This window comes from Solanum dulcamara, chromosome 1 (assembly GCF_947179165.1).
Source record: "Solanum dulcamara chromosome 1, daSolDulc1.2, whole genome shotgun sequence".
Classification (NCBI taxonomy): Eukaryota; Viridiplantae; Streptophyta; class Magnoliopsida; order Solanales; family Solanaceae; genus Solanum; species Solanum dulcamara.
The window spans coordinates 36,906,290-36,913,243 of record NC_077237.1 but is presented as its reverse complement, the minus strand read 5'-3'; positions in this window follow the sequence as shown (position 1 = coordinate 36,913,243).

Sequence of the window (6,954 nt, the reverse complement as noted above, 5' to 3'; positions counted from 1 at the left end):
CGAAACAGTGGAGCACTTCCAACATAGCTGAGCAGAAATCCTAAGCTGGCGGATCTCCGAAATGAACATTTGTACCTACGGGCATGAAACGCAGCCCCCCAAAGAAAAGAGGGGTCAGTACGATACATGTACTGAGTATATAAGAATACATAACTGAGATAACAACTGAAACAGGGATGCAGGAAACCAAGTATAGCATTTAATAGGGTACTGTACCTGCACCTCACAAAATAAAGTCATGTATACCATTATCACATACCATATCCGGCCTGCTTGGGGACTCGGTGTTACAACCACATCATCTATCATGATAGTCATATGCATATTATTAGCACTGTGGGACGTACAACCCGATCCATGTATACAACAAGCACATGCCGAAGAATGACGGCCCAATCCATATGTCATATAATAATGCCGAGGTACGACGACCCGATCCATATATTATATGATGATGCCGAGGTACGACAGCCCAATCCGTATAATGCATAATAATGTTGAGGTATGATGGCCCGATCCGTATAATGCATAACCTGTCATGGAACGTACGACCCGATCCTTACATAGCAAAATGTGCTGAGGTACATTCGGCCCGATCCATATATATCATAATGCATATATGTGTATGTAAAACTCTATAAAATATCAAACAACCCACATATATCATCATAAAGCATGTTTAAGAGCCCCTAGGTATAGGAGCTTACACATCCCAACACTATTCAACCTATAGGAGGCTTAAGGATCATAGTTCAACTACTTCAAGGCCCTTATCATTAACAAGTGAATACAAGTCCTGAATCATATCCAGAATCTATAAATGGGGCTATATCCAAATCCATGTCCTATATCACCTTTAGTCTAGTCTTTCTAGAAGCAGGAAAAGACAAGCTTTATATGCACCACTTCCTATCACATGGAAGACTTGAAAAGTAATGACTCAACTTGTTACAGGAGTTCTAATCAGTAGGAAGTGAACAAGAGTCTTAACTCACCCTCAAAGTTTTAAGAGTGGAATAACTTCAAACTTCATATACACAATACTTACATCTAAGTCATTCCAAAAGAGAGGAAGAATAACTTTACATACACTACTTCTCAGCATATAGAAGACTTGAGGAATGGAAGATTAACTACTTTAAGAGTCTTAACATTCAACAGTGAACACGAATTATGAATCATGAATCATGTTCAGAGCTTATGAATAGAGTTACCCCAAAGCTTCATACACATATCACTTGTCACTTAGATCTAATACATGCCCAAAAGAAAGAACAGATAGGCTTTACATACTTATACCAAAACATGCCAAAAGAAGGAATAGCTTTACATACCTCTTACGGATTAATGTTTACCGCATTTGCCTCGTCGTCCTCTGAACCTATTTAACATGAGAAAAATATGAATGTCAACAACCCTAGACTTTTCAGCATCTTAATTTATACATGAGTATTCATAGAACTCTTTTCCTCGCTCGCTTTCTCGACTAGTTCTTTAGTTAGCTAGAAAGTTAATGAAAATCGGGCAGCACCTCCCCTATAACATGCCCTATCCAAATTTCCAATTAATACCTAAGCAATAAAGCCAACCAAAAACAACAAACTGCAATACATATACAAGAAATTCACTTCAACATTACATAATACAAACTCCAAGCGACTCGCTCAAAGCTACAATATCAAAATAGGGTTTTTAGTTTCTAGTTCGTAAAACCTTTAACCGTACGAAGCGGAGGGTCATGTGGATTCAACCAGAAGATTCCCCACCTATTTTAGAACACTTTTAGGCCCTGAAACACATCACCACGCATCTTCATCCACACACCATAAGCACAACACCTTGCTTCGACTATAATTTAACTATAGCAACTCCAATTTGGTTTGTTTCAAACGTCAAGCATATTTATGGAATTTACCTATTTTCAGCCACTTACACAACATCTAATACACTTCATAAATACACCATAAACTCCAAATTGGAAGGAAAACCCTTACCTTAACCTAAACTCGTCAAACTCTCCAAAAGTATCAAAACGTAAATTCTGGACAGCCTACTGTCTTGTATTGTCGGTTAGTTTTGAAGGGGTAATTGAGGGAAATAGGATTTGTGTCCTCAATAAAAGTTATAGGCATGTGTCTTAGGGTTGCATAAAATTTTGAATTACCCCTACAACAATTTTGTACAAAATGATATGCCCAAAATACCAACAGCAGTCCTTGTAGAATTTCTAAAATGAAATCTGGGCAGCAGCTCCCCCATGCTTCACCACTCTTTTTCGAGCAGATAAAAGCAAAACTGGGTTTTAGAGGCTAAATGAAAGTTATATCCCAATGAAATATATTTCTAAAATATCTTGAATCACTTGAAACGAAGCCTTACACAAGGAGTTATACTCATTTTACTAACAACGGTATCATTCAAAAATGGGTCTATTAACAAGAACAAAACCCTCCTCTTTTCCCTAACGATAAATTTTATGTTGTTAAACACCATCATATCACCGTAGGATATCTTAAATAATTAATTCACGGAAATAAATCAGGGAACTTACCTTTATTTTTCTTGGCAAACCCGTAGGTCTCTCTCTTGTTCTCTCAAGTTTTCCTACAATATTTCCAAGTGAAAGATGCTGAAAATGTGATGAATTAGTCATCACTTAACATATATATCCCCTTTTGGAAGATGACACATGTCATCCTCTAAGGGTGACATGTGTCATAACCTTAGGTAGCCATGTCACCTCATGTAAGCAATCACATGCTGCCACATGGCGATGTGGGACCTACCTCAAGTAGGTGTGTCACCTACTTGGTCCAAGTAGTCACCTGCTTGCTTCCGAGTACGTGCTACGCCTCCTTCCGCCTCTCTCGTGGGTTCGTAATCTCGTCTTACTTTAGGAGCCTATGTAATTTTTGCTACGTAAGCTCAACATGTACTCCAGTGGCTTAGTTATGTAAGTCATCCAAGTTGGTAGCTTACGTAGGTAAGTTGAGTCCTACGACTTGTTATTTTGGCCTCCAACTCATTTCAAATCCTTATAGACCTATTTCAAACCTTCACTCTTATGGGGCATCACGTCCTCCCTTCCTTAGAGTTATTTAATCATGTTATAGATAAACTGGGTCACAGGACAACTTTCAAGAAGCTTAAGAAGATGTTCCAAAGCATAAAGGTATGGGGTATAACATTAGGGAGGTCTGGAAGCCACCAATGATTGGATAGAAGTTAGAACGGTACGTAAGGCAGTGTTAAGAAGTTTTTGACAAGACTCTGAACGACATAACATTAGAAGGTGGGTGTGGATAAAAAGAAAAGAGTATAACAAGGAAAGGACATCGAATAACTCGAGAGACACTACAAAGGATAATGATATCATACTAGACCAAAAGCCAAAATTTTGGCTATAGAGTTGGTGGCAAATGATGTTGCGATAGATAAATAACCAAGGAAAAAGAATAGAAAACCTCCTATGGTAGGAGATGAGAAGATAAAAGAGTGAATAGGGGAAAATAAAGAAGTGCAACAAGGTGGGACGAGTGAGTTTCAATGTGAAGAAGATAAATATAGCAGAATGAACTAGGAGATGAAAAGACTACGTCTACCTTATACAAGTGTATCAGAATGGTTAGATAACCTATGATTGTATATGTTAAGTATAGGGACAAGTAAGGAAGTGCATGATAAAAGGAGTTAGGATATTTTGGATATGTTGCAGAAAGGTGCAAACATGAGTTGAGTCAACTACCGAGAGGGAATTAGTACTACGGGAAGAATAGGACATATCCATGGTTGGACCAAGGATCTATCCCGATACTAATTTTAAGAGAAGAGAGGGAAAGGCAAGGTAAAGCATAAAGATGAGCGAGACGACGCTAAGGTATTTCTTGGGATAAGTTGAGTACCTTAACATATCCTAGTAAAGGTAAAGAATGACATGAGAATACGTCTAGAATGTTACAAGTTGGGATAAGAGAATGGTGAAATGGTTTAAGCAAGACGAGCAGAATTAGCTGGTTACTAAAAGATGGTGAACTTATACGATAAATTCCTTCAGAATTATACCAGTTAATGATAGGTAAAGTACCAGTTAAAATCTTCTAAAGAAGTTGAGGAGTAATACATGAGGTCCCCACAGCTATTGTCTCGAGTAGAGGGGCTTAAATTACAGCTAGCGCTTGGATATCCACCCAAGAAGAGATCGGGAACACAAGTAGTTCTTGGTGTAGCCTGTCACCCTCAAAACTGATGAACAGGCTAAGCATACTACTTAAACGCTGGAAGGTATGTCGTGAGCAGGTGTTATTGACTTTGAAGGTATCTGGGATGATTATCTACCTATAAGAACATTTGAGGACGAATGTTCTAAAGGGGGAAAGGATGTTATACCCCGCACCTTGGTACATTAGAGCATATTTTTTTTCCTAAAAGATTGCTATATGGTCCACATTATCTATGAAGTTCTGCGTGAGTAGTAACAGTTGGAAATAGGTCTAGAAGGCTTTAGAAGGAGTTGGAGGCCAAATAAGGAGTCATGGTACTCAACCTACTTGCGTAAGCTACACACTTGGATGGATTATAAAATTAAGCTACTTGAGTACATGTCGAGCTTAAGAAGCAAAGATTATATGGGTTCGTAAAGTGAGACGAGGCCACAAACCTACGAAAAAGAGCAAAAACTAGATTCTGAACTAACAAAAAGAAGAAAGTAGGTGATGCACCTACTTGGACTAAGTAGGTGACACACCTACTTGGGGTGGGCCCCACACTGCCACATGGCAGCTTTGGATTAGATGCATGGATGAGGTGGCGCCCTAGGGAGCTGCCAGTGTCACTCCTAGGGACTGCCACATGTCACTCCTAAAGGAAGGGTATAAAACCCTAAGTCATGAATAAGGGCTCTTATTTTCAGCTTTGTACTTAGACATATTTTTAGCTTGTTACTTAGAACTAGTGAGAGCAACTTGAAAAGAACAAGAGCAAGGGAGAAACGGCCATGACAACAAGGTGAGGCCCTCAATTTCATTCCGTTAATTAATTATGTAAGGTATTATTCAACTAGATAAAGGTTTTAACAATGTGAATTAATAGTTGGGGCAGCAAAAGAGTGCAACGAGCAGCCACCAACTTTTCAGCCAGGTTGAGAGCTCTCAAAGTCAATTTTCAGCAAGTTTGGGGAGGTTGTTTGTTAAGGTATGACTCGATTTTCTTCTCCCACATTTGGAAAAGTGTTTATACATGTTGTGGGAGTATAAATATGAGTTGGAAATGTGAAAATATGCACGTTACGGTTGAAGGATGTTGCAGGTCATGTAGGGACTGTTTCGACGCTATTCTAGTAAGTTAAAATTTGGCTAGTGTTGTCGTTAGTATGGTGTTGTATTTGGAGGTGGTTTATCTATGTTGAAGGGCTGGAAATAGGTTAAATATGAGTATATAGGCCGCTGGTTTCAGCCTATTAATACTCCGTTTCGTATGGTTAAATATTTTGCAAAATAAAGAGCTAAAACCCTACTTTGGCGTCATAGTTTTGGGTGAGTTGTGTGGAACTTGTTCTACGTGATATGGTAATTATTTGATGGTGTATGGATTTTTCTTGTTGTTTTTGATATGGATGCTTAGGTTAGAGGTTAAAATTGGAAATTCGGATAGGGCAAGTAATAGGGGAGACGCTGCCCGATTTCCGTTAACTTCGGAGCTAGCCAATAGACTAGTCGAGGAAGGCGAGCAAGGAAATGATGCCTATAGATACTTGAGTATAAATTTGGAAGCTGAAAAGTTAAAAGTTAGTAATCTTGGTATTACTCTCATGTTAAATCAGTTTAAGGAGAAACCAAACAAGCTGGACTACAATCGAGCTACTATAGGTATGTGAAACTATTCTTCTTTCTTTTGGCATATCTTAGATATAAGTTATGAATGGTTTGTATATGACACATGGGGATACTTCCATTCTTAAAGCTTCGAGTACAGTTCATAATTCTTATCCACTTTGTGATGGTAGAACTCTTGTAATAGTTGAGCTATTGCCTTTTCAAGGATTTTATATGATAAAAGGTAATATATGTATAGCCTATTTCTCCTTTACTTTGGGATGTCTTAAAGGTAAATGAAATGAGATATGATATGAGTGTGGAGGTAGTTCCAATTTTAAGCTCCGAGTATAACACGTGACCCGTGTTCACTTCTAAATGCTAAGGCTCTTAAGGTAGTTGAGATATCACCCTCAAGCCTTCTATATGCGAAGACATGATCCATGACTCTTAGTCACCTAAGGTCTCTGCGATGATGAACGTCTCTTATTATACGAGCTATTTATCCTTGACTGGACATATGTCTAATATTCCTTAGACTCCAGTAGATATGACCCCTAACGATATTTCATAAGGTACTTGAGACGATTATTGCTCTGGTCTTCACATGATGGTTTACTTGGCTGTTTGATTGAGTCTCAGATAATGAGTTAAATTGCATATGGTTCCTCACTACTCTACTCGTACATGCTGTTAATACATTTTTCACTGAGTCCCATGAAGGGCCGGGTATGATCGAGTCCCATAAAGGGCCAGATATGATATATAATGATATGAGCATTTACCGAGTCCCATAGAGGGTCGGATACGACCGAGTCCCATAAAGGTCCGGGTATGATGTATGATGGTATGATTGTTATGATAGTATGATTTTTTACCGAGTCCCTCACTAGAGGGTCGGGTATGGCACATACATGCATATGATGACCTTATTTTGTAAGGTGCAGGTACAATACGCTGTTAAATGTTATACTCATCCCCTGCGTCCCTATGGAAACTGTAATTTCCTTATGATGTTTTATACTTTATATACTCAGTACATATGTCGTACTGACCCCCCTCTTCGGGGGGCTGCATTTCATGCTCACAGGTGCAGATACAGGTTTTGGGAGTCTGTCAGCTTAGGATTCCATTCAGCTCAGCT